The sequence below is a fragment of the Podarcis muralis genome, chromosome 3 (genome assembly GCF_964188315.1).
Source record: "Podarcis muralis chromosome 3, rPodMur119.hap1.1, whole genome shotgun sequence".
Taxonomy (NCBI): domain Eukaryota; kingdom Metazoa; phylum Chordata; class Lepidosauria; order Squamata; family Lacertidae; genus Podarcis; species Podarcis muralis.
The window spans coordinates 87,803,314-87,828,187 of NC_135657.1; the positions used below are offsets into that span (position 1 = coordinate 87,803,314).

At 41.2% G+C, this 24,874-nt stretch overlaps 1 protein-coding gene and 1 long non-coding RNA gene across 10 annotated transcripts in view; one reads left to right on the forward strand and one right to left on the reverse strand.

Moving 5' to 3' along the window:
• Window positions 1-24,874, forward strand: part of KHDRBS2 (KH RNA binding domain containing, signal transduction associated 2) — a 347,577-nt gene that overhangs the window by 261,231 nt on the left and 61,472 nt on the right. The window lies entirely within an intron of this gene.
• LOC114593847 (uncharacterized) overlaps window positions 24,446-24,874 on the reverse strand; it is a 196,991-nt gene continuing 196,562 nt past the window's right edge. For both annotated transcript variants that reach the window (XR_013392349.1, XR_013392348.1), the window contains one exon: window positions 24,446-24,530. This is a non-coding gene — a long non-coding RNA (uncharacterized LOC114593847). The remainder of the gene's footprint in view (window positions 24,531-24,874) is intronic.

Below are 24,874 nucleotides of genomic sequence, written 5' to 3' on the forward strand. Positions count from 1 at the left end.
CAGGTTATCTTGAAAATGTTTAAAAAAGGAGGCAGGAAGTAGATTTGCAACATTCATAAGGTTCAATTTGTTGTTGTTTAGTCGTGTCCGACTCTTCGTGACCCCATGGACCAGAGCACGCTAGGCACTCCTGTCTTCCACTGCCTCACGCAGTTTGGTCAAACTCATGCTGGTAGCTTCGAGAACACTGTCCAACCATCTCGTCCTCTGTCGTCCCCTTCTCCTTGTGCCCTCCATCTTTCCCAACATCAGGGTCTTTTCCAGGGAGTCTTCTCTTCTCATGAGGTGGCCAAAGTATTGGAGCCTCAGCTTCAGGATCTGTCCCTCCAGTGAGCACTCAGGGCTGATTTCCTTAAGAATGGATAGGTTTGATATTCTTGCAGTCCATGGGACTCTCAAGAGTCTCCTCCAGCACCATAATTCAAAAGGATCAGTTCTTCGGCGATCAGCCTTTTTTATGGTCCAGCTCTCACTTCCATACATCACTACTGGGAAAACCATAGCTTTAACTATACGGACCTTTGTTGGCAAGGTGATGTCTCTGCTTTTAAGATGCTGTCTATAAGGTTCAATATATAGTCCCAAATCCATTTCTGTTCTAGTAGCTTTGGAATTGTTATTAGCTGCCTTGCTCAATGGCCTTGAGTAATTAATGATGGAGGAGTATACGCTTGAGTTTAGTTTAATTTGTGTTGGGATAGCATAATATACACCAAGTGACCTTCCGTCATGCAAATAAGCATATTGATTGATGCTGAAGAATATTAGGATTTGTTTTTAATTAAAAAGGGGGGCTTTCAAGATCAGAGCATATAAGCTAAAACTTGAGCAAGTATTACATTTTTTTTAGTATGCCTGAATAAAGTAACATCTTCAAAGCAATTTTCAAATATATTAAATGTTAGAGGCTACTTCTGTTGCCTTTCCTAGAATTTAATCAGCAGCTATGGCCTTCAGAAGACAATAGGACAAAATGCAAGGGTATTGCATGAGTGTCATTCAGGTTAGCAAGCAAGGCTAACAAATTGTTATGTATTTGTCAAAAGTCATCACTCACTAGGGTATGAAGCAATGAACATAAAGATGGCAATTTCATAGATTCTGAAAGATGTCTTATCCTAGCCATCATCTTTCTTGTTTCATTAAATAGAAGTCCAGCAAACCCAGGGAATACTATGCTCAAGGAAAGCCATAAGGCAATGTAAAAAAAATGGATTAATGAATGATATAAAACCATTGTTGTTGTTTATTCATTTAGTCGTGTCTGACTCTTTGTGACCCCATGGACCAGAGCACGCCAGGCACTCCTGTCTTCCACTGCCTCCTGCAGTTTGGTCAAACTCATGTTAGTAGCTTCAAGAACACTGTCCAACCATCTCGTCCTCTGTTGTCCCCTTATATAGGTAACCATGGATTAGCATAAATTTTATTTATCCCTTCATAATAAGGCAGTGCAAGGGAAATATGTTTCTGCAATAGGATATGATCTTGTTCAATATTCTGTTTTTAATCAAATGTCTTTTTGACCCAAAATATGTCATATAAAACCAGTTTGTGAAATATACTTCCTGTAAATATTTCCCTGTAAATTTCAGCAGATGTATCAGTGGCAATAGAGAAACGTTTGCCAGTCTCAGGGTAGGTCTCTTTTAAAAATGGCCTCATTGTAGACAAAAATGTTGCAAATAAAACCAACTGAAGTAAATGGAAATTGTACTTGCAGCTGTACCCCAGACAAATATATATATACCGTATTTTTCGCCTTATAGGACGCACTTTTTCCCCTCCAAAAATGAAGGGGAAATGTGTGTGCGTCCTATGGGGCGAATGCAGGCTTTCGCTGAAGCCTGGAGAGCGAGAGGGGTCGGTGCGCACCGACCCCTCTCGCTCTCCAGGCTTCAGGAAGCTATCCACAAGCCTTGGGAGCTCCGTGGGGGTTCCCGTCGGGCTCCCAAGGCTTGCGGATAGCAGCCTGCATCTCGAAGCCTGGGACGCGCTTCTCCCCACCGCCAGCCCTACAAGCTCGGGGGACAGCGGGGAGGCGGCATTCCGCACTTCTCACCGCCGCTTCTCACCGCCGCCAGCCTCCTAATCAGGTCGGGGGACAGCAGGAAGGCGCGCTCCGCCTCCCCGCTGTCCCCTGAGCTTGTGGGGCTGGCGGCCAGCCTCCAAACCAGGTCGGGGGGCAGTGGGAAGGCGCGCTCCCCGCCGCCAGCCCCACAAGCTCGGGGGACAGCGGGGAGGCGGGGTGCCGCCATCCCGCTGTTCCCCGACCTGGTTTGTGCTTCAGGCAGATATCCGCAAGCCATGGGAGCCCGGCGGGAAGTCCCAAGGCTTGCGGAGAGCTGCCTGTTCTGGGGGCTGGGGTCGGGGGAATAAATAAAGAAATAAAGAAAAAAATGTTTATTTCCCCCACCCCAGCCCCGCACCTGGGGGGAAATAAACATTTTTTTCTTTATTTCCCCCCCCAAAAAAAACTAGGTGCACCCTATGGGCCGGTGCGCCCTATGGGGCGAAAAATACGGTGTGTGTGTGTGTGTACGTGTGTGTGTGTGTGTGTGTGTGTGTGTGTGTGTGTGTGTGTGTGTGTATATATATATATATATATATATATATATATATATATTTATATTTATTTTGGGGAATAGTTGAATGGCTGCTTACTTGATATTTCCCTTAGCATATAACCTCTTTATTGAATTTCATTGTGATAAAATTTATTGTAAATGCCAGTTATAAGTTGTGGGTGTACTCTTTGCTGGGTGTACTCCACTAAGCCTGCTGATGGTGGGTTTCCTTATTATGTCTCCACTGGGACAGGTATGAAATTTTTGTGTTCTGTTTTGGTGCTCTGGCTATGTTTTTAATAAGTGCATTGTCATGTTTGCTGGAAATCCTTTCTTATTTGCTTTGCTAATGGCCACCATATTTTTGTGGTGGCCACAGTGGTTCTTCCCCCCCCCCTAAGATGCCCTGGAAAAATGCTGTGCCATCATCATTTAGGGATTAAGAACATGGCAAAAATAAGAAGAACATTTACCTACTGCTAAAAGTTAGGGGCAAATGTTGCTACACATATTGGCAAACATCAGAAGCACATCACCTCTGTTCAGCGGCATAAATGCCCCCAACCAAGGGATTGAAATGAATAATGTGTGCATCTAAGTGTATGTGATTTAGGTACCCAGGAGGACGGTGTCAAAATCAAGCTTCATGGTTAGAGCGCATGTCCTGCATGCTGACATTCTGAAGCTCAGTGCTCAGAATCTCCTGTTTTAAAAGATCTCAGCAAGCTGAACTGAGGGCCATGCATGGGATCTCATTAGCAGCACCTTGGGAAATCAGTGCCAATTAGACTAGGTAGTACTGAGCTTGTTGGATCAATGGTCTGGCTGTGTATAAGGCAGTTTCACCTAGACACATCTTGACTTGTGTATATATATTGCAGGGTGGTACAGATAACACATTTGTTTATTCAGTATCAAACTGGGTATTAACTGGGTTCACTGGGAACCCAAGGAAGTAAAAGCTAGCATGCTGAAAGATGGCAAATCTTGCAGTATGTACATATTATTACATATTGCCTTTTTATGCTCTTAAGAGTATTGTTTTATACTATTACATTAAACGTACTGGGGATTAATAATCTTTTGCAGCATGTATTATGGATAATATACTTCTAGTACAAGGTTTTAATTATGCTGTTTTAGAAAAATACTGTGCACCCAAATTGGATTTAGTTTGCTAATCCTATTAATAAATATTTGAGCAGCTTTGGCTTTGTTGTCCACCTCCTTGATTACCTTGCTGCTGCTTCTTCTGCCTTTGTGCTTTCTACTGATATTGAAATTCCTTATTCTCATTTATAAGGCTCACATGAATGTGATACATTTTTTTTCTTCTGGTGACTGCAGTTACATTCTCTGTTCAGGATGAGCATGTGAGCCTGTTAACACTGATAAGCTATCACAGATTGCTTATCAAGCCGACCAAAAGCAAGCTGGAAAATGATAATCTATCAGATGTTTGTTATAACTTCAGTTGCCTGTATGACAGAATAGTGGTGAATTCAAATGACCAGCTGGAGTGATAGTTAACACTTGGTATGCTTATTATGTTCCAGCAAGATTACCTGAGTGGATTACAAATCTAAGAACTGCCTTACAAGATCAGACAGTGGTCTATCTCTTCCAGAATTCATGCAGTCAGCCAAATGCCTCTGTGAAGTTCAAAAATGCATGTTACATGTTCCAGAATATTTTAATATTCATAGGATATTGTGGATGAATCAGTTTATTTCTGGTTCATATCATTTCTGCTCATAGATTTGCTGCAGGAGTGGGGAACTGGATACAGCCAGATTCCTAAATTCCCATTTGGGCAAAGTTTGACAGAGCTCTGCAAAACTCTATAGTCCATTGAGAGGTCCATTGGAGGCCTGTGGAAAGGCAAGGCAAGTGTAAATGGCAAAGTTTTAAAAAACGTACAAGCAAGAATACACATCACTTAGTTACCACCTCATTGTTTTAATATAAGAAAGAACAAGACATGGACCCCCGCTCCTCCACAAAAGGGATTATTGAGGAAAGTGAATACCTTTTACTTCCCTTTTACAAAAAAAGCCCCTGGACCTATTCGTCTGCAATTTGTCAGGCTTAATCCGGTTCTGGAGTGGCTTCTCCGCCTGTAAATGTCATCCACTTTGACCAAAGGGGAAATTTTTTATAGCCATTTACACTTCATTTTATGCAGAGTGGCTTGGAATCTAAATTATAGCTCAAAGTGAACCTGCACAGAGCAGCTCAGAAATAAATGCAAATTTTAAGAAACAGATATAACACGAATCTTGAGGCCTCTAATGTCTTGTATAAGTTAAATAGCACCGGTCCCAATATCAGTCCCTGCAGGACTTCTTTGTTTGTTTGTTTGTTTTCGTTCTATTGTGAGAACTAGCCATATTGCTTTTTCTCCCCCCCCCCCCGCCCCCCAGCGGCTAACCAATCCATAAGAGACCTTTAATCCAATGACAGCAAAATTTTATTTAGAATCTTTGGTGAGGGATAGTGTTGAAAGCTTGACCATGGTATTCTCCTGGAGCAGCTCTGTGGGTTGGAAGTTGGAGGCACCATATTACAGTGGTTCTGCTTCAACCTGCAGGACTATTACCATTGATCAGCACTGGGGCAAGAGCTGCTTTCACCTTGGTGGTTGTACTGTGGGGTCCTGCAGAGTTCCATCTTGTCCCTCTGCTTTTTAGCATCTGTCTATATGAATCCACCGGGAGAGGTAATCTAAGGGTTTGAAGCAAGGTGCCACCCATTTTTGGAAGATACTCAGCTTTAGCTCCCCATACCATCTGAATTATCTGAGGCTGTGCAAGTGTTTGTCCAGTGCTTGGATGCAGTAATGGGCTAGAAGATGGCCAGTAAACTCAGCTTGAATCCTGACAAGTTGGAAGCACTGTGGGTGGAAGGTCTGGGAAGTGAGAAGATGACGTGTTCTAGGTGGAACCCAACATAAATTCAAGACCCTAATCTATATGAAATGGTGCTATATAGTGAGATGCTAATATTTACTCAGTGGTTATTTCCAAAATAAAACCCCAAAGCCTTCTGCTAGCTGTTTATCATTCCTAGTGGTAAATCTAGAGGTGCAGGAGCTTATCATGACAACCCCATAGTTATCTCCCACAGAGATCAAAGAAAAAGAACCAGATGGTGGAATTATGCTGGTCTTGTGAAAAGCAGCCGAAAGCTGCTCCCTTCCAGTATCAGCCACTTGAGGCAGCTTTTTCAGTCCACCTAATGTCTGCCTAATGTCCGCCTAATGCCTGGTGTGCTCTGGTCCATGGGGTCATGAAGAGTCGGACACGACTAAATGATTAAACAACAACAACAACAACAACGTCAGGTGAGCCCTAATCACACTACTGTCAGTCATTGGACTGCCAATTTAACAGAATGAAGAAACGAAGCAAGCAAGACCTGCCAGGGGAAAAGCCTAGCTAAAGAGGGCCCTTTGGGAGAAGAACTGTTTGGGGAGCACTCCAGTTGATGACATACAGTAATAGTAACACTTTCTGAACGTGGAAATCTCTCTCTCCTTTTCCAGTGCTATTACATTCCTGATCGTTCATCTCTGTTTCTCTTTAGTATGCCTCTTGACCTTTTCCCCTCTATTAATAATGATCAGCATACCTAATATTGATAAATGATATATCTTCACATATATTGGTTTATTTTCTTTTAACCTTCATATATCCTTTCCTTAACTGTGTTTTAAAGTCTACCACTTTTAACCTTTTAGGGCAGAGAATGGTATTGTGCTTTGGTGTATGTCTGTGTTGTGCGTTATAGACAGATAGAATGACACGGATATATTACTCAGCAATTAAGATATTGTTGTAATTATTTTAAAACCATCTAACCAATCTGGAAATTATTTATTTATGCTCTTATTCATTACTATTTATAGGTCACTTTCCTACTAAGAGACCATCATTGTAACTTAAAAGCAAATAAGGCCAACAACCACATTATTAAAATGTCAAATTTTAACAAATGGCAACAAATATAGCAGTATAATAAAGAGCCAGGACAACAAAAAGTCACTTGAGACCAAAGGTGTGGTGGCATAAAATGGTCCTTACAGCCCAAGACTATGTCTGTGTTGTAGGGGTTGTATAAACTTCCAGAAAAAGGAATTACATAGCCTGGGCTCCACCACTGAAAAGGCCCTGTCCCAAGTCACCACCAACCACATCCCAGGTTGTTTACCTCAGCTGACAAAGTAGGTTCATACAGGAGAGTGTGGTTATTTTGATTAAAGGTACAGTGGTACCTCGGGTTAAGTACTTCATTCGTTCCGGAGGTCCATTCTTAACCTGAAACTGTTCTTAACCTGAAGCACCACTTTAGCTAATTGGGCCTCCTGCTGCCACCGCGCCGCCGGAGCACGATTCCTGTTCTTATTCTGAAGCAAAGTTCTTAACCTGAAGCACTATTTCTGGGTTAGCGGAGTCTGTAACCTGAAGTGTATGTAACCCGAGGCACCACTGTATAGGGCTTTAAAACCTAATGGACAACACTTTGAATGCTGCCTGAAAATGAACTAGGAGCCACTGCAGGTTAAATAATAATGCAGTAACGTGCTTCTTATAAAGCACACCCAGAAGTGGACTGGTGATGGCATTCTGCACCAGCTGTAGTTTCTGAGCACTTTTCAGAGATGACTCCATGGAAAGCATGTTACACTAGTGCAACCTGGATGTGACCGAGGATGCAAAAGGAACTACTGTATTTTTCCAACTATAAGACACCCCATGTATAAGATGCCCCCTATTTTTGTGAACTCAGATTTAAGAAAATGGGGGAGATGTACCTGTGTATAAGACGCCCCCTAATTTTTGACATTATTTTTAAGGGGGGGGGACCTAGTCTTATACACGGAAAAATACGGTTTATCTCATGTCACCAGAAAAGAGTTAGCACTCCCAGAGCCTGATCCTTCAGGGATAGGATCTTTTAAGGCATATAAAGAACCAGCGTGGTGTAGTGGTTAAGAGGGGTGAACTCGTAATCTGGTGACCTGGGTTCGCTTCTAGGTGACCTTGAGCTAGTCACACTTCTCTAAAGTCTCTCAGTCTCACCTCACAGAGTGTTTGTTGTGGGGGAGGAAGGGAAAGGAGATTGTGAGCTGCTTTGAGACTCCTTAAGGGGAATGAAAGGCGGGATATCAAGTCCAAACTCCTCCTCCTTCTCCTCCTCCTCCTCCTCTTCTTCTTCTTCTAATTCTAATGCTACAAATATGAATAGATTACTCCACAATTGAGCTTGCAGATTTCTCTCTTCCAGCCACTCCAATAAGTGAATGTCCAATTAATTAACAGTTATCTTCAAATCACATGGAAAATGTGTGTGATGCATGAGTTTTTGGGTTCATGATACAGAAATACCCAAAGGATTGCAAACAAGATGAATTTAGGTGGTCCTACTAGGCTATTTTGGAAAACTGGAAGGGATGCTAAGGGAATTGCTAACTTCTAAATGTGTCAATTCCTTGTGAAATAAGAACCCAAGCCCACTTACACAGCTAGAAGTGTTTGCAAGGTGGTTCTAAATTTTAATAGGTGTAATTCATAATATATATTTCAACTACATTTAATATGAAGAATTTAATTTCACTCTTCCATCTAGCTCTGAAGCTTTAAATTTCCTATGCAGCCACTACATCTTCATTAGGAGTAGAATTTAGATTCACACTGTTCCCTGGATCCCAACTTCACTACCATATGAACATTGACTTGGAATTTATTAACAGACAGAATCTTCATTACCCTTAAGTTAAATTTTCTAGCTAGTATTAAAATGGAAACATATGCATCCTTTTTTTCTTTTTTCTTTAGCCAGGCTTGACTAATCAGCAATACGTATCTAATTTTTTAGAATCAGAAGGGCAGATTGAACTGTTAATAAATTGGTTGGAAAGTAGGTAGGTGAGTGAAACATGCAAAAACATCTTTGAAATATGTAACTATAATACATATATTTTCTAGGAATGTAAACTGAAGAATGGGATGCCCAAAGCAAAACCAAAAAGAATATCAGGAAGCTGGTTCATAATGCCATCTCTTAACTTGAGATCATTTGGATTTTAAGTTGTAAAAGATAATCCTAGATTTCTCACTTGACTCCATTACATGTTGGGCAACAGTGTGCATATCCACGAGTGTGCCTCTTCCCCTGCTGAATTTGAACCAAATAAGAACACAATCAATAAAAGTTGTAAAATTCAGTTGTAAAAAGTGGGTTCAGAACTTTGAAAGAATTGTTCACAGTCATTTGAACCTATTAATATTTCTCTGTGAACATAGTTTTCAGCCTTTGCAGACTGTATATCAGGATGAACAGAGTTGTACAGAGCAAAGAGACTTGTGAACACATTTATGGCATTAGCTTTTATGAATTAGCATTTATGGCATTCGCTTAATCAGATGCAGATACATGTATTGGCAGATTGAGTGGGGGGATTGTAAAAAGTGACCTCACTAATATAATAAACTGAAAGAACATCTTCTGTGAGTGAAGAACTGGTATTTCCAATATAAACCAAACCATCAGATTCTATAAGATCAAAATACTGCTGTGATTTTGCTAGACTTCAACCTGTATAGCAAGGGGGCATTAAAAATTCTAATTGCTTTGGAAAGTGGAAGTTGTCAATCTATAACACTCAGTACCACTAGTCAGCCCTGGGCACATCAGTACCCTAATTACATAAAGTCTGGCTCTTCACCAATGTTTTAACACTTGATTTATTTCCTGTTTGAGTTTGTTCAATAGAGCCAGAGTTAATTGGTTTTCCAAATGAGTGCTAAAATATAAAGATCCAGCTTCATTAAGTGGAGGCTGTACTTAATATGCACCACTGAGTTGTAAGTCCATGTAAAGGTTACTGGGGTGAGATTCCTGGGCTTTCTCTAACAAACCACAGTCTTGCACTAGTCTGCTTTGCTTACAAATAACAGATAAAACGTTAACTTCTCATTGCTGGTGCGTTTTCCCTTCACCTCTTTTTTCTCTCTCAAGATGAACTAAAAATATTTAGTGCAATTAATTTCTGGGTATGTACGCTGTTCATTCTCAATTACATGAGCACCTGGTTGTAACATTCTGCAAACTAAAATCTTCCCATTCTAGAGATGTGTTCTGGGTGTAGAAGCTCCAATATATTCCCAGAATTGGCACACCACCCTTCAACATTTCTCAGAAAATAGGGAGATTCTATTCTACGCCCATGGAATGTCCCTATAAGCTCTCCCATTTAGGGGAACATCTAGCCCTACTAAATATACACAGCCATTCCGTTTCCACCGTTTCCAAACTATATCAAAGATCTAAGTTACTTCTTTGTTTGATAAGGAAACAGCCATTTACTATCTATATAAGAAAATGCTCTTTAAGAATTGCAATTATTGGAGTGTGTTGCTTTATAGAGAGAGTGGGCTCTTTTACAGTACAGTAAAGGACATTAGTTTGCCTGGGGCCACTGTGTAATATACTTAGTTCAATGGTTAATCAGCCTTGTGCACTTGTCTAATGAATGACTCGTAATGCATGACTCTGCCAGGCTTTTCCTTTTGTGTAATTTAAACCACATTATGGGATGATGATAACCCAGGATATTTACTTCCAACCTTGAAATGACTGAGGGGTGCTGCATGCCATAAGAGAATTTTGACTCTGGCATGTCAAATATGCTTTATCAAGTTTTTGTCACAGTTATTAGTCTAGCAACCGTGAAGCATTCCTCTTGGACATGCACCCGTTGGTGTGGTACAATGAAAAGATTTATCAGCTGCGTTGGTTTAAGTATCAATAAAATACTCACTTTGGGCTTTATTATTGATTAACAAATGACTTACCCAAAGCCTGGCCATATTGTGAAGGTCACCTGAAATTACATTGGAAAAGCATATTTTAGAAACGTGTCAGCATGTTTCACCTTGCCAGAGACTTGTTAAAGTTCTTCTGTCACATCATGCCCCATTTTGGGCAAACCAAATGACAGAGTGCATACTTGGGCAGCAAACTAATTGTGGTAACATATCTCATTAAGAATGCTGGGTTCGGCACGCAGGGGCTTTTCTTCAACTGCAACTACCTTTAATGAGAAGCAGCACAGCACAAGCCACATTACTAGCCTGACAATTTGTTCTAGTGATTTATTATGCCTGGGCTGCTGTTGCCGACATGAAAAGACTGCAGAACATTTGTCTGATGTTAGTGCATGTTGACTTCCCAACTCCATCAAGGCAGCAATAAGAATAAACTGCACAACATGCTTGGTATTTACTCAGCGTGTTTTCTTTGAAAACAAACAGCAGCATCAGGTGAGGTGCTATTCTTTCTGAAACTATGTGAAAGTTACACAAAGAACATAGGGCAGAACCACCAATATGGAGACCAGTAGGGAGGAGGAGGGTGATAAAATAGGTATTGAGAGGATCTGCTTCTTTCTTTCTTTCTTTCTTTCTTTCTTTCTTTCTTTCTTTCTCTTTCTTTCTTTGGCTTAAATAAATGCGGAATAACATTTGATGCATTCTTTTAATATTGAAAGGGGATGGAAAAGGGAGCCCTTTGTCTCACTGGTGTGACAGCATTCTTTCATCCCTTTGTAAATTCTTCTCAATTTTTTATAGTGCTGGAAATCTCTCTGCTCTGATTTTACAACTTTATTCCCTTATCATGTTACCAAGTTAAATAAAATATGAGCATGCATGAATGTTAGTTTTTATTTATTTATTTCTACAAAGAAAAGGTGTTTTGCGTTATATATATTATTTTATTATTTTATTATTTTATTTTATTATTTTATTTTATTTATACCCCGCCCTCCCTAGCCAAGACCAGGCTCAGGGCGGCTAACATCAGGTATAAAAACAATTGATTGAAATACAACTTAAAAACAAGATTAAAATATTACTTAAAATGCAGCCTCATTTCAGTGGAAGCCCAGATCAAAAACTGTTTGGGGGGAGAAAATGTCAAATCTTAAGGCCAGCTATCCAGACTGGTCCTACGTGGGCCAGAAAAGCCAGGGAAGTCCCCAAATAGAGGTTCCATCACAGAAGAAAAAGGAAAGAGGGGGAGGGAATCAGGCTGGTTCCAAGCCAAAGGCCAGGTGGAACAACTCTGTCTTACAGGCCCTGTGGAAAGAAAGCAGATCCCGCAGGGCCCTGGTCTCATGAGGCAGAGCGTTCCACCAGGCCGGAGCCAGTGTTGAAAAGGCCCTGGCCCTGGTTGAGGCTAATCTGACTTCCTTAGGACCCGGGACCTTTAGAGTGTTGCTATTTATGGACCTTAAGGTCCTCCGCGGGGCATACCAGGAGAGGTGGTCCCGTAGGTACGAGGGTCCTATTAAACAGCAAAAAATAAATAAAATTGTTCCCATCAGCCCAAGGAGCATGCCCAACATATAGAAAGACAACATCTAGTTTAGAACATCTAGGAGTTGTCAGGGCATTCAAGTTCTGGGGCTTATCTTTTATTTAGATAGGTTTAGTTACCTAGAGTTCCTAATAACTTAAGTGTTTAGAACCAATGAACTGTCCAGAAATATAGATGCTTCTAATGCATATAATATGTGTCCTGAAACATTAGAGGGCAAGGCCTTCCCTAAAAAGTAGTCCTGTTTTAAGTAGTGAGAAATTTCTTTAATTTTGACCAGAAGCCAAGTATTGAAGCAACTGCTAAATATCTAGAAGATAAATGTTCCATATAAAATCTATCTCCTTTTCTCCATCTACTCCCACTTCATATGGAAGAATGTTTAATCAAAGCAAGAAATGACACTGAGCCAGACTGAAATGTCAGACACCTTATTATTTTTTTCCTAAAACAAAAGTTAACATCCCCCTTGATTCTGTGCATTTTTACTTTGAGAAACTTCTCTCAATAGTTAGTATACCTCCCGTGCTCTGGTATCCATGCTCCCCCCCCCCCCTTTGCGGTAGTTTTCCACTGGTACTGAAGGGAGGGTCCTTAAATTAGGTCATAATGAATTTCATCTTTGATATTCTTTCTGACTCTTTATATAGAGCTCCCATTGATATCTGTGGGTGTTCTGCATATTGAAGGAGACCAGACCATCTGAACTGAGATCAATCATGCAGATCTGAAAGAAAAAGTTTCCTGTCAATGTGGAATAGAATGTAAAATGATGCGAGTTTCAGGAGGGTGCTTCCTTATACATTATAGATGGCCTCTTTTCTGGCGCTTAAAGCTTTCTTCCTGAAATTCACCTGCATCACTACACATACTTCTTTTAAGTTCATAACTTCACTTTTAGAGTTGACGTTTCCCTAGGTCTAACGGTATTTGTGCGACATCAACCCCCACTTTTTTTTGCCTCAGATTTGAAGACGGGAAATAAAAGTTATTGAAAAACTACACTAGACAAAAATTCTCTTTGAACAGGACACCTGCCAGGATGATAAGTTACCGAGTGCAGAATATTTAGCATTGATTCATAATGGCCCAGCATCCTGAAGCTGTCGTAAAAGGAAACATAACTAATTCCATATATGTATGTATATGAATGGAAACTTTTATTCACTGAAGATAAAATGCTGGTCCTCAAACAACTGTTCCAAATAATTGTTTCTACCCTTAAGGATCAATCTGTGTCAATTAGTGGCAGAAAACGCCTGGAAAATATGACACAGTGATGGCAGGATTAAAACTTCTCAGTTATTCCGAAGAAGAGATCCTTAGGGGGCGAATTTTAGAGATTTCAAACTGAAGCTGTAAAGCTCTGTTAACACAACTAAATTATTCCTCTTCTAAGGATGCTCAGCTACTTATAGGTATCCTTATTATTTATCAGGGTGTATCTTCACTTCACTATTCCCACTTTGGCACTGTAGCACCAGGTGGAAAGGCTTGTGCTAGCAGAGACATCATTCATCCCAGTATAGCGTATTGACAAGACAGGAGAGTATTTAGGCCAACATGTACACATATAGGGAGCTGTTAGATTGAATGCATAAGGTCCCATGAAATCAACAAGGTTGAGTTCATGATGCACCTCAAGTTAAAAGATCTCAACTTTAGGGATGGGAAATGCTATCAAATGGTTAAGGTGCTTCCACATCACTGAGAAGGATTGGTTTTAGTGTGCATAGTTAGTTATTATTGAAAGCATTTTTATCCCACTCTTCAGCTGAAAAAGACTCCCAGAGTAGCTTACAAAGGTTGATAATAGGCAAATCAGCTGTTAAGAATTCAGCAGGTTGTGATGCTGGATCTAAGCACCATGGCCCTCTCTCCAAGGGCCTCAGTGATGGCAGCTCATAGCAGGAGGGAGAGAGGGGTTAGAGGGGTTTCAGCTGCAGCTGCACACTAGTGGGGTTTGACTTAACCCAAGACAGCATATTGACTAGAAAGGGGTGGAAGAAGAACAATATCTGTGGGAAATTTGTGCTGGATTAAAAAAACCCCACAAAACTTAATAGGCCAGGGGTCACCAACCTTTTAGGGGCTAGTGCGCACATTGGAATATTGAGAAAGAGCTGCGGGCACAAGTCACAAAATGGCTGCCACAGAGGAAGCGTGGCATAACACAAAATGACTGCTACATAAAGAGCAGGAAAAGAGGCAGGACCACAAAATGGAGTGGGCATGCTCTCCTTTATTGGGGGAAAGGCACCTGTCTTCGCTACTGCTGCACTCGTTCACAGAGAGAAACTCTTTACACCTCCCTGTTCAGGATGGAAGAGAGGATGTCTAATCCTGGCATCCAGTGAAATATGGGCACGTACAGTGGTACCCCGCAAGACGAACGCCTCGCAAGACGGAAAACCCGCTAGACGAAAGGGTTTTCCGTTTTGGAGGCGCTTCGCAAAACGAATTTCCCTATGGGCTTCCTTCGCAAGACGAAAGCCCATAGGGAAATCTCCGGGACAGCGGGGAAGCGCAGCGCGTCTTCCCCACTGTCCTCGGACCTCCTCCGAAGCCGGGCGGCGGGGCGGGAACACCTTCTGAAGGCCGGTGGGGGGCAAAAGTCTTTGTTCCCCCCTGCCTGCCTTCCCAGGGGCTTTTAAATCGCCCCGGACAGCGGAGAAGTCCTCCGCTGTCCCGGGGCGATTTTAAAATGCCGCCCGCCAGCATTTTAAGATCGCCCCGGACAGCGGAGAAGTCCTCCGCTGTCCCGGGGTTTTTTAAAATGCTGGGGGTGGGAAGAAAAGCCCTTGTCCCCCCCCCCCCCAGCCTTCAGAAGAGGTCGGGGGACAGACTGTCCCCGGACCTGGTCTGAAGGCGGTTTCCATAGGAACGCATTAATTGATTTTCAATGCATTCCTATGGGAAACTGTGCATCGCAAGACGAAAAACTCGCAAGACGAAGAGACTTGCGGAACGAATTAATTTCGTCTTGCGAGGCACCACTGTATAAGGTGCCATATTCAATGTAGGAGAAGCTAAGCAAGTACAAACAGAACTTGGGCAGGAAGAGCCAAACTGTTGTGCATTGTGAATTTTTGAGGAGATGTTTACAGAGACTTTTTTGTGGGTGCCATTGGAAGTAGAGTGGGCACACTGGTGTTATACTACTAATACTTTATATAGCATAACTAATACATACAGCTTGTGTCCTGTGAGTATACTCCTGTGAGTATTGATGTTTCTGGCTTCTACTGGAAATGTTCCCCCAATATCCCATCCCGCCAGTGGTTTTGCCATAGCTCAGTGGTAGGGCGCATACTTTGGATACCGAAGGTCTCAGCTCATTGACTGCATTTCCAGGGATGCCTAGGGAAAAGACTCCTGGAGATTCACTGCTAGTCAATGTGAAAAATATTGAGCTAGATGGAACAATGGCTTGTCCTGTTATAGGAGTTCCCTGTGTTCATTTAAGTTTACTTCCTTCGTTCTGGAGAACTGCCTTCGATTATGAGTTGAATGTCATGTCCTGAGTTTGTTGTGTCACTCTTTCACCAGCCAACCTTTTGACAAAACGTGCTATTCCACAATGAAAATTGAATCTGGATCCCTGCATTTGCCAGCTGTTGAGAGTGTCATTAGATTACTGAATCCCTGAAGGTAGTCATAGCTGTAAAGACTAGGCTTTTCCAACATGTCTGCTTGATCAGGCCAATGACAACTTTACTAAAGTATGGAATAAAAATGAGTTGCAAGAGTTACAAAAGTATTGTGAAGCAAGCTTTTAACACTTTCTTGAATCCCTCAAGACAAGGTGTGCCGGAAGGTGTTGGTTGCTTTTATAATGGTGGTTGTTGGTATTGTTATTTTAAATCACAGCTGTATTAGAGCTTAGGAGGCTAATAAGAAGAGGTGTGACATGTTTGTTTTAAATTAACCTTAATTGCATGGCTAGGCCCCGGACCTCCTAGCTCCCCCCGAAATATATATATTTCGCTATTCTATTTTCAGTGTTAGTACTTAAGCTCTACAATACATAAGTACAATTCAAGAGAATCTGTTTGGGCTGTCGAATTGTACTTGTTCGTTTAAAACTTCACAGTCCATATGACCTGGTGTGGAGATACCTGTCCTCTTTCTTCGACAAAACACGGGTTGCTCGTTGCCCATGACTTTGAACATTCAAAATAGGCACATTTTGGGGATGGATTAAAATGATATACAATCTACTACAGTTTCTGGAAACAAGAGCATTTGCATACCCCCACCTTCCCCTTGAGATTACAGTGGTTACTTCTCTTACCTCCCTCCCAGTTCTGGAAGTGACTTGCTTGAATTTGAGACTTAGTCCTATGTCTCTCTGGTCTTTTGGACAAAGAATCCCCCCGGCCTTTTCCCCCACCAGGGCTGAAGAACCTGTGACCCTCCAGATGTTGTTGCACTACAGTGCCCATCATCCCTGACCATTGACTCTGTTTACTGGGACGGATGGGAGCTGGGAGTTCAACATCTGGAGAGCCACAGATTCCCCATCACTGCTTTATATCTGCAATGTGTCTGGACATAAAGAAGCAGGGCAAACCTCACTGAATTCCATTTCCATTCCACATACAAGATACGGTCAGATATACTCATGGCCAGTCTCATGCTCTGTCAGTGGAAGAATGTTTGATTTGGAGAGGAATAAAAATAACTTAGGTGTTTTTTGCCTCAAAGGATTGAAATTGCACTTCCTCCACTAGCAGTCTCATTTTACAGTAAAAAAGCAACTGAAACAGGCTAATGTGAATTTGTTTCGTTTTATTAGATGAGCAAATCCAGCTTAATTAGATCTTTGGCTGTCTATCTTTGAAATTAAGAGAACATTATATTTGCATAAAATATGCAATATGCATTTTGCAGAAACAAAATAGAGGAAATTTTGACACTTTACATAAATATCACACAATTAAATGTCAGGTGCATACAAACAGAGTAAACATACATGCATATATTTTGCCTAGGCTTATTTGAAGTATCTGAATAATCATAGAGGCAGCCTCACACTCAACAATAGTGTTGAAATGTAGCACTGACAGTTTCTTCCTATAAATGGCTACTCATTAGGAGAGCCAGAGCTCAAGCAAATAACTCTAGATGGTGAGAATTAGGAAGGGCCATGGCTCAGTGGTAGAGAACATGATCTGCATGCAAAAGGTCCCATGTTCAACTCTCCAGGTAGGGCTGTGGGAACCCCTGCTTGAAACCATAGAGAGCAAGTGCCATTCAGTGGGTACAGGAACAGTCACACTTAGTATAATGTAACTTCCTATGCTCCTATTGTATTTATGTATGTATTTATATCCCAATTTCCATCATGGAATCCAAGGTTTATGCAAACATATGGCTCTCCAGACACTGAGCCGACCCAAGCCTGCTTAGCTCCTGCAAAGCAGTAGCCTCATGTGCCTTCAGACCCAGTGTGGCCTGGGACCGTTTATCCAGCATATATTTATTTCCATTCAAGCAGTTTGTCCATGGACACGGCCCCAGAGATCAAACAAGAGAGCCAATGGCATATTTGACATTCAGGTAGACCCATTAAAATCATTGGCTCCTCACTTAGTCATGTTAACTACAGTGGGTCTGCTCTGAGTAAAACTTTGTTGAGAACTTTCAGCCCCAGGTTCTAAGACTGGGCTGAAATCATTCCTTCAGGTGTGGGTTTTTTTTGGGGGGGGAGTCTCCCTATGAAAATAGGGGGGGGGTTCTTCTGCTTTCTTGGCAGGGGGAGAAGAATTTCTTTGACATTTTCAGCTGGTGGTTGCCACTTACCTTAATGCGTCTCGCGAGGAAATGCAGGCAGCAGGTAGTAGTGACAAGGGCCTAGTATTGTATCACACCAACTGGATTTCCGAGAATCCATTGGGAGCTATGTGATGTGCAACTATGCGGTATTGTTCCCAAGGCTTTCTGGGATGAGCAGGTGGCCATAAGCTGTGGAGAGAGCTTTGCACCACAATGAGTAGCTTCTTTTTTTCAAATTAGAAAATGGAAAACCTTTGGTCACATCACAAGGTGGATTAAAATAAGTGGCAACCTCATTCTGCCCTGCTGCCCAGGTAAATTTTGAATTACTAAATTAATGTTACATTTCAATTACAATGGACTACCCATTCTCCTATGGTGCAAGTGTCTTTACAGGTGTGGAGCGCCAGTAATTGTATGAATGCTACCACTATAAAAAATCAAGAACTGGGCTGTTCCACTTCAATGCCATAAGGCCACTGTGAATATTCCTAGTACAGGAACAAAGTGGTGCAGCTGCAGCAATATATTAGCCATTGTAAATTGGAGTTTAATTGTCTCCTTCACCACAAAATATATTTTGCAGTAGCTGGACAGTAGACCTCTTAAAGATGTCACTATTACTCAGAAGCACCTAGACCTTTAGAAAGTCATAACTCATCAGCAATGCGCCAAGTGCTTCTGGGAATTTGCAAAGTATAAGAGGTTAAACTGATAGCAGCACACAATGCTCTGCATAGGACAGCACAGTTGTAAGGTTTTTTTCTCCTGTTTGTTAACCATATTTTTCCTTTCTACCAAAATACATCATCTGTGGGAATTATTCAGATGAGTAGCTTGGGGGAAGATTGCTGGATGCACAGGGACAACTATTTTGACCTATTGTATTATTTTATAACCAGTGTAATAACCTCAGAGCAGCATAACTGCATATATAAAACTTCATGATGTGATATGCTGCTTGGTCTCAGGACTGTTAATTAGATGGTTGCTGAAACAGCCTGTATTCTCATCCAGCAAGCCAGTGTGAGTGCTTTCTACTACTGCACTCTACCAATTGTGGGGCAAATGGGACACCTAGTTTTGTATAGCCAAGACACCAATTTTAACATAAGCTTCACCCTGGGAAAACACTCATGAGCCTATGTGTTTTTTCCTCCCTTTACTTTAATTAGCAATGGGTGCTTGTTAAAGACCGTTGGAAGTTATTCTGGCACCTAAAGTAGAAAATTACATAACCATCCTTCCCTATAAGTAAAAACACAACAACAACAACAACAACAACAAAAATAACAATAGGCTACCATTTTATAGTACAAAAATTCAGCTACCTACTGGTAGGGCCGGCCCTGGCAGTTTGACCTGTGCCATAACAGTGACTACATATAATGATGAGCTGTACATCTTCTGGCAGATCTTATAGGAAAGAAGCCACAGCGTGCTTTGAAACTATTGTCGCTAACAAAAGCTGACAGCTGGGAATGTTCCTGTTTGGTGTTTCTAATACACACCATTTTTTTTGTTCCTTTGTTTTTAAATGTTGGGGATGTTTTGACATCTTTAGTGGAATAAAAAATTAATATACCTCTTAAAATGTTCAGATTAAACAGCTGCCAAATTTTCATTTTTGTTACGGTAAGCTGCTTTCACTTTTTGTTGTTGCTGTCGTTCCTTAAAAAAAAAACAAATCACGAATCTTGGGGTGAATTAAAAATTCATGACCTCTGCACAAGGGTTGGTTCGTGAACTAAGCATGCATTGCTCACATGAATACAGCGCATACAGATATCCTCAATAGGCCGACTTTTAAAAAGGTAAAACTCAAACTACCCTTGGAAGGCACATTTCAAGTGATGTATTTGCATGCAAAATGACCATTAGCCAGGGCAAGAAAGTGGATCAGATTGTTCAGAAACCATGCAAGCTGCACCAATGCTCATGTGAAGAGGGTCACAGTGTAGCCCCGCACCAGTTGCACCTGTCCCTAAAGTGTGGATGTGTGATGTACAGATACGGAGCTGGGGTTGAATACACCTTCCTACCTTCCTACTCTTTTGTGAACCTGTTGTTGCTGCTTTTTATGGGTAATAGTGCTTAGGAGTTTATTTCCCTCCGTCATTCTTCTAACTGGACTTACAAATGTAGCATTCTTCAGGATTACTTTGAGAGGTTGTGTGTGTCCCTTTTAGTCTCCTTTTGATAATACTAACTCTTCCTCTATTCATTCCCAAAGGCTTACAGCTTGAAATCTGAGTTAATTTATTAAGCCCCTGTGGGCCATATCCAATATGGAAAATCTCTGCTTGAACAATGCACTGAAAAATGAGAATGTTAAATTGCGGCTTTAGATGAGAAGTCTGCAGTCACTAAGTGTCTTGGTTTTCCCCAAATTAATGATTTGAGAATAACAAAAATGCCAAGGAGCAAATCAGTGCCAAGGACAAGTGTATGACGGGGGAATTATTGCAAGTTTTGGAAAAGGAACTGTGTAAAAAAAAGAAACAAAATGATGTTTAGTGTAAAAACCTTTATGATCAGATTTCTCCCACAAATGGTTCTCTCTCTCTCCAGTTGAACTAGCATAACTCTAACCATTATATTTCCAGACTTTAAAAACAAAAACTTCTGTTAAAAGTCATGGTAAAAAAAGAAAAGCAACCATTACAGTAAAAATGATTCAGTATTTACTTTTGCTTTGGCCGGCTCCATCGTAAAAGATGGCAGCTATGGAATGTGACGAGGTTTTGAGGTGCTTTAAGACATAGATATATTTATGAATTGCTTCCCATAAAATCAAATAATTCCATATATAAACAATGGAGCGATATTCAACTAAATAGTTGTGCTAGCCCAATAGGATTTACTCCTTTCTCTGCCCACTGTGCATGCCCCATACTATTCCAAAAACTGCTGTGGAGAGCCAGTGTGGTGGTAGACTTGTAATCTGGTGAACCGGATTCGCGTCTCCACTCCTCCACATGCAGCTGCTGGGTGACCTTGGGCCAGTCACACTTCTTTGAAATCTCTCAGCCTCACTCACCTCACAGAGTGTTTGTTGTGGGGGAGGAAGAGAAAGGAGAATGTTAGCTGCTTTGAGACTCCTTCGGGTAGTGATAAAGCGCGATATCAAATCCAAACTCTCCAGAGGGGTGGGGTAACCCCCAGAACAAATTTAGGAGTTGCAGAGGGGAGAAAATGTTGCATTACACAAAGAGATATCCTTGTGGTGATGGGATGTTCCTCTTAGCACTACGCTGAATACAGCCCAATTCAAAGCAATTATTCTGCAACCTTTTACCAAATAAGAAAGTCATGAAACAGACTTTGCAACAGGTTATTTCTAGATTGAACTACTATCAGATTTTCACATATATTTTCAGCAGTGTTGAAAATGCTCCATGCTGTTTTGACTATTTTTGGCACGTGTGTGTGTGTGTGTGTGTGTGTGTGTGTGTGTCTTCCTGCTCATGCACATAGACTGCTTTTATTCTTATTTTCTTTCCTTACCGATCCCTCAGCAAAGTTGTCACACAGCCAAATCTGGCTGCATGGCATCCTGATGCTACTATTAGTTGCATCGTGCTACTGTTAGTTGGTGCCATCTGTGTAGTGAATCCAGATAGACAAAAGGTGTGTACATGTTGTGTGTGTGTGAAACGTTGTCAAAGGAGCAGCAAACATGGGGAGGAATTGGCAAAAAAAAAAAAAAAGGAACATTAAATCAAACTGCTTTTTTGTTTTTTAGTTCTGGTTTGTTGGTCTAAGGGTAGGTGTGCTTCTTGCTTTGGGTGAAAGAGGTCAATTTCCAGGCAAGGTTGTGTCTCCAGGGGAAAAGTAGCCATTTTTTAAAGAAAGTTGTTAGTTCTTATATTCCATGAAAATATTTATATTCCTTTGCAGTATCTTTTTTAAAAACCTCTAAATAGAAACTATGGAAAGTTAAGTGAAGCCTTATCTATCTAGCTGGCTTGCTATGTCATAGTGTAACTGCATAACTGGAAATAAAAGCAAATTTAAAAACTGCTGCAAAAAAATCTGCCTTACAAGAAATCTGGATGTCCTGGTCCAACAAAGAAAAGACATATATTGTTTTTTGCTCCAGCATAATAATTTTGTTATAACACAAAGCAGAGTTCCTATTACCAGCATAATCCTCTGTGTGCCTACTCATGCCCTACTAAATCCCATGGAATTTTCTTTTGAGGAAACGTCTTTAGGATTTTGTTGCATGTCTGAAAGATCTTCCTCCGTCGCCCTTTTTAACCTGAAACAAATCCCAGACAGAGACTTATCATCATGTCCCTATTTAGAAATGTGTGCCTCCCTACTCCCCACCTGCTGCCAATTTCAGTTGCTGCTGATTCCCAGGTGCTTTGGGATTGGTTCATGTGGCTGCAGTTCTTTAAATGTTATGGCAATGATACAGTATGGACTCCTAGGACAGGTATTTTTCTACAGCTTCTTACAGTATGAAGGGCACCTTCGTTCTATCTAGATCTGAGATATTTTAAGTATCTTAAATATCTTCACACCAATTCATTCATTCATTCCTACAGTAAAAAAAGTCCTGTTGCATCCCTTATTGCTTTGTGCTTATCTGCCCTTATTGCTTTGTGCCCTGCACCGTGCCACTGCAACTAGCCATCCCTGCTTTGGTATAAAATTAAGCATGCCCCTCCTTTCCCAGTGATTTAATACAACAGTTGTATTTTCAATAATCAGCTTTCACCATTGATTTACCATATTACTCACCATACTCACTCAAAATGACATTTTAAAAAATCATTGTTTATGAGAGCTTTATGTCGCAAAATTGTGTTGTTCTGTCTAAATAAATAAAAAGGGGGATTTCTCCCCCCCAAAATATAACAATTTTTGAACTTCTCAAATAAGTTCCCTAATTATTTGCTACATATTTCTTCCTGGAGAAATTGCATTTATTGCACTAAATAATTGGTCTAAACACAGCTACTTTTGCCCTGAAGCATGCATTTGCTTAAACCAGCTAACTGACAAATTTGAATACATTCCAATCACATGCAATTACCAATTAGAAGGAGAAATGTAATAGATGCCCTGACTGACTTATGCTGCAAGATATAGAAAAGAGGTGAGGAACATGAGATCTTCCAGATATTGTTACACTGCGACTCTCATGAGCTCTATACAGCACAGCCAAGAGTCAGCCCCTCCATGCACAATAAAATCATGGATGAGCATGGGCTTATTATGGACTGGCAGTCAGCAACACCACCACCAAACCAGAGAACTCAGTGGATATGCTACCAGTACCTTCTTGATGGGTGAGAGGACTGGAATTAGGAACAGAGACCAAACATCTAGGCTTCCACCCCAGATGGCAGTCATCCCCTCCAATCTGAATCTAGAGTTCCCTCTGCCCATAACCAATGAGACTGGGGCAGTATTTTCACAAGTCCCTGCTACCTGCCCTCCCAGACATATTTGAGGACCGTCATCCATCACTACATACAACTGTGAGATTAGACCACAGAAAGTCAATTTAAGGCCTAGTAGTATGCACATCTCACATGTCAAGAGAAAGATGGTAAGTCCACAACTACACTCCTCTCCATGCATCTCCCTCAGGGGGAACCGCAACAAACCAAACTTCCCATGAACCAGGCTTTCCCCCTGGGTGAGGGTCATGGGCCTTTTTCTGACAGTACCTGGCCTGCAATTCTATACCCTGACTGACCAAGGAGGGCAGGTTAACCCCTTTGGGATGCCATCTCTACCTATAGCCTGTTGTTATAGTAAGGTAGGCTCTAGACTACACTCATTTAGCCAGCAGTCCAACCCCAACACACTAAACAGTACACACTCTTTCCTGCAGGTAGATCTCTTACTGGACAAGAAAACTGACAAGCAACACACACTCTTGGCTTGCTAGGAGATAGATCAGGCAGGGACTAGGATAGCCCCTTCCTATTTAGTCCTTCTGTAGTTTTTAAACTTTAGTGTTTAAACTCTGCTGGAAAGCATTTAAATTGGACAGTTTTTTCTCTATTTTGTTTTCTTCCTGAGGTGGTGTTGCATTATCCTCTTGGTCTTGTCTTCTGTTAGCCACCGTTAAGTATGTGAAGAAAGGTGGGGTTAAAATGCTTTTGATAAAAACTCTTGGGCAACCCTATCTTGCTCATTTTTCAACCTCGGTGCAGACCATGTTGTGCATGTAAGCAACACATGAAGTCTGCTGAGTCTGCACACACACCACCTGTATCTCTGTCCAGGACTATCCAGGTTATTTGAGTTCAAGAACATGCATAACATCACTGCTTAGAGGAAACAGAGAGCATAGAGATATAAAAGGAGGACACTGCCCTTCCATTCTCTGCAATAATTCATTGTGTTGCCCTCTTTAAACGTTATCGCTCACCATCTCTGCAGCAAAATGCTTCTCTGTTGCACATATAAAGGTCTGCTAGTGAGCATGATACAATAATACTCTGCTCTCCTGGTAACTGCCTATGTGTTTAGCCATTCTTTTCTGTGTCTACTGTGCATGTATATATTAATTGTTTAAACATTTATGGTCTGAGGATGCGAGAGGATAGATTGTGTGCCCAATAGCACTGACATATCTATCTCTCTGGGTTGTTGTTGTTTCTCTCCCTCTGTCTTTCTCTCTCTCTCTCTCTCTCTCTCTCTCACACACACACACACACATACACACACAATACATGCACTTGCATACCTTTAAAGGTGAGTAGGCAGTTAAAGAAAACCAGGCCCAGGTCGGGTCTCTTGCAAAAGCGATAGTGGGTACACTCCAATGTGATTATGCTGAAAGAGATCACAAGCACATCAATAAAAATAAAATCAGCCCTGCATGCTGTGTTGTACTTCAGCACCTATTGTGAAGTCCTGCTTTTCCTTTTTTTTGATAAAAAGGGAAAGAAAATACTGTTAGTTTTCAAAAGGTTTTCAGACTGTCACATTTGACACTATTTATTTAATACCACTGTTGAAAAGGAGAACTACAAAGGATGTCTCACCAAAGATTTGAATTATGATGAACATCCCTTTCCAGTGCCTATCCGTTGTAGACAGCATTGTCATCAACAGCCTCAAAATTATCTGCAGCCATGCAGCATGGATATCTTAAAGGAATAAAAGCCCAGCAATTA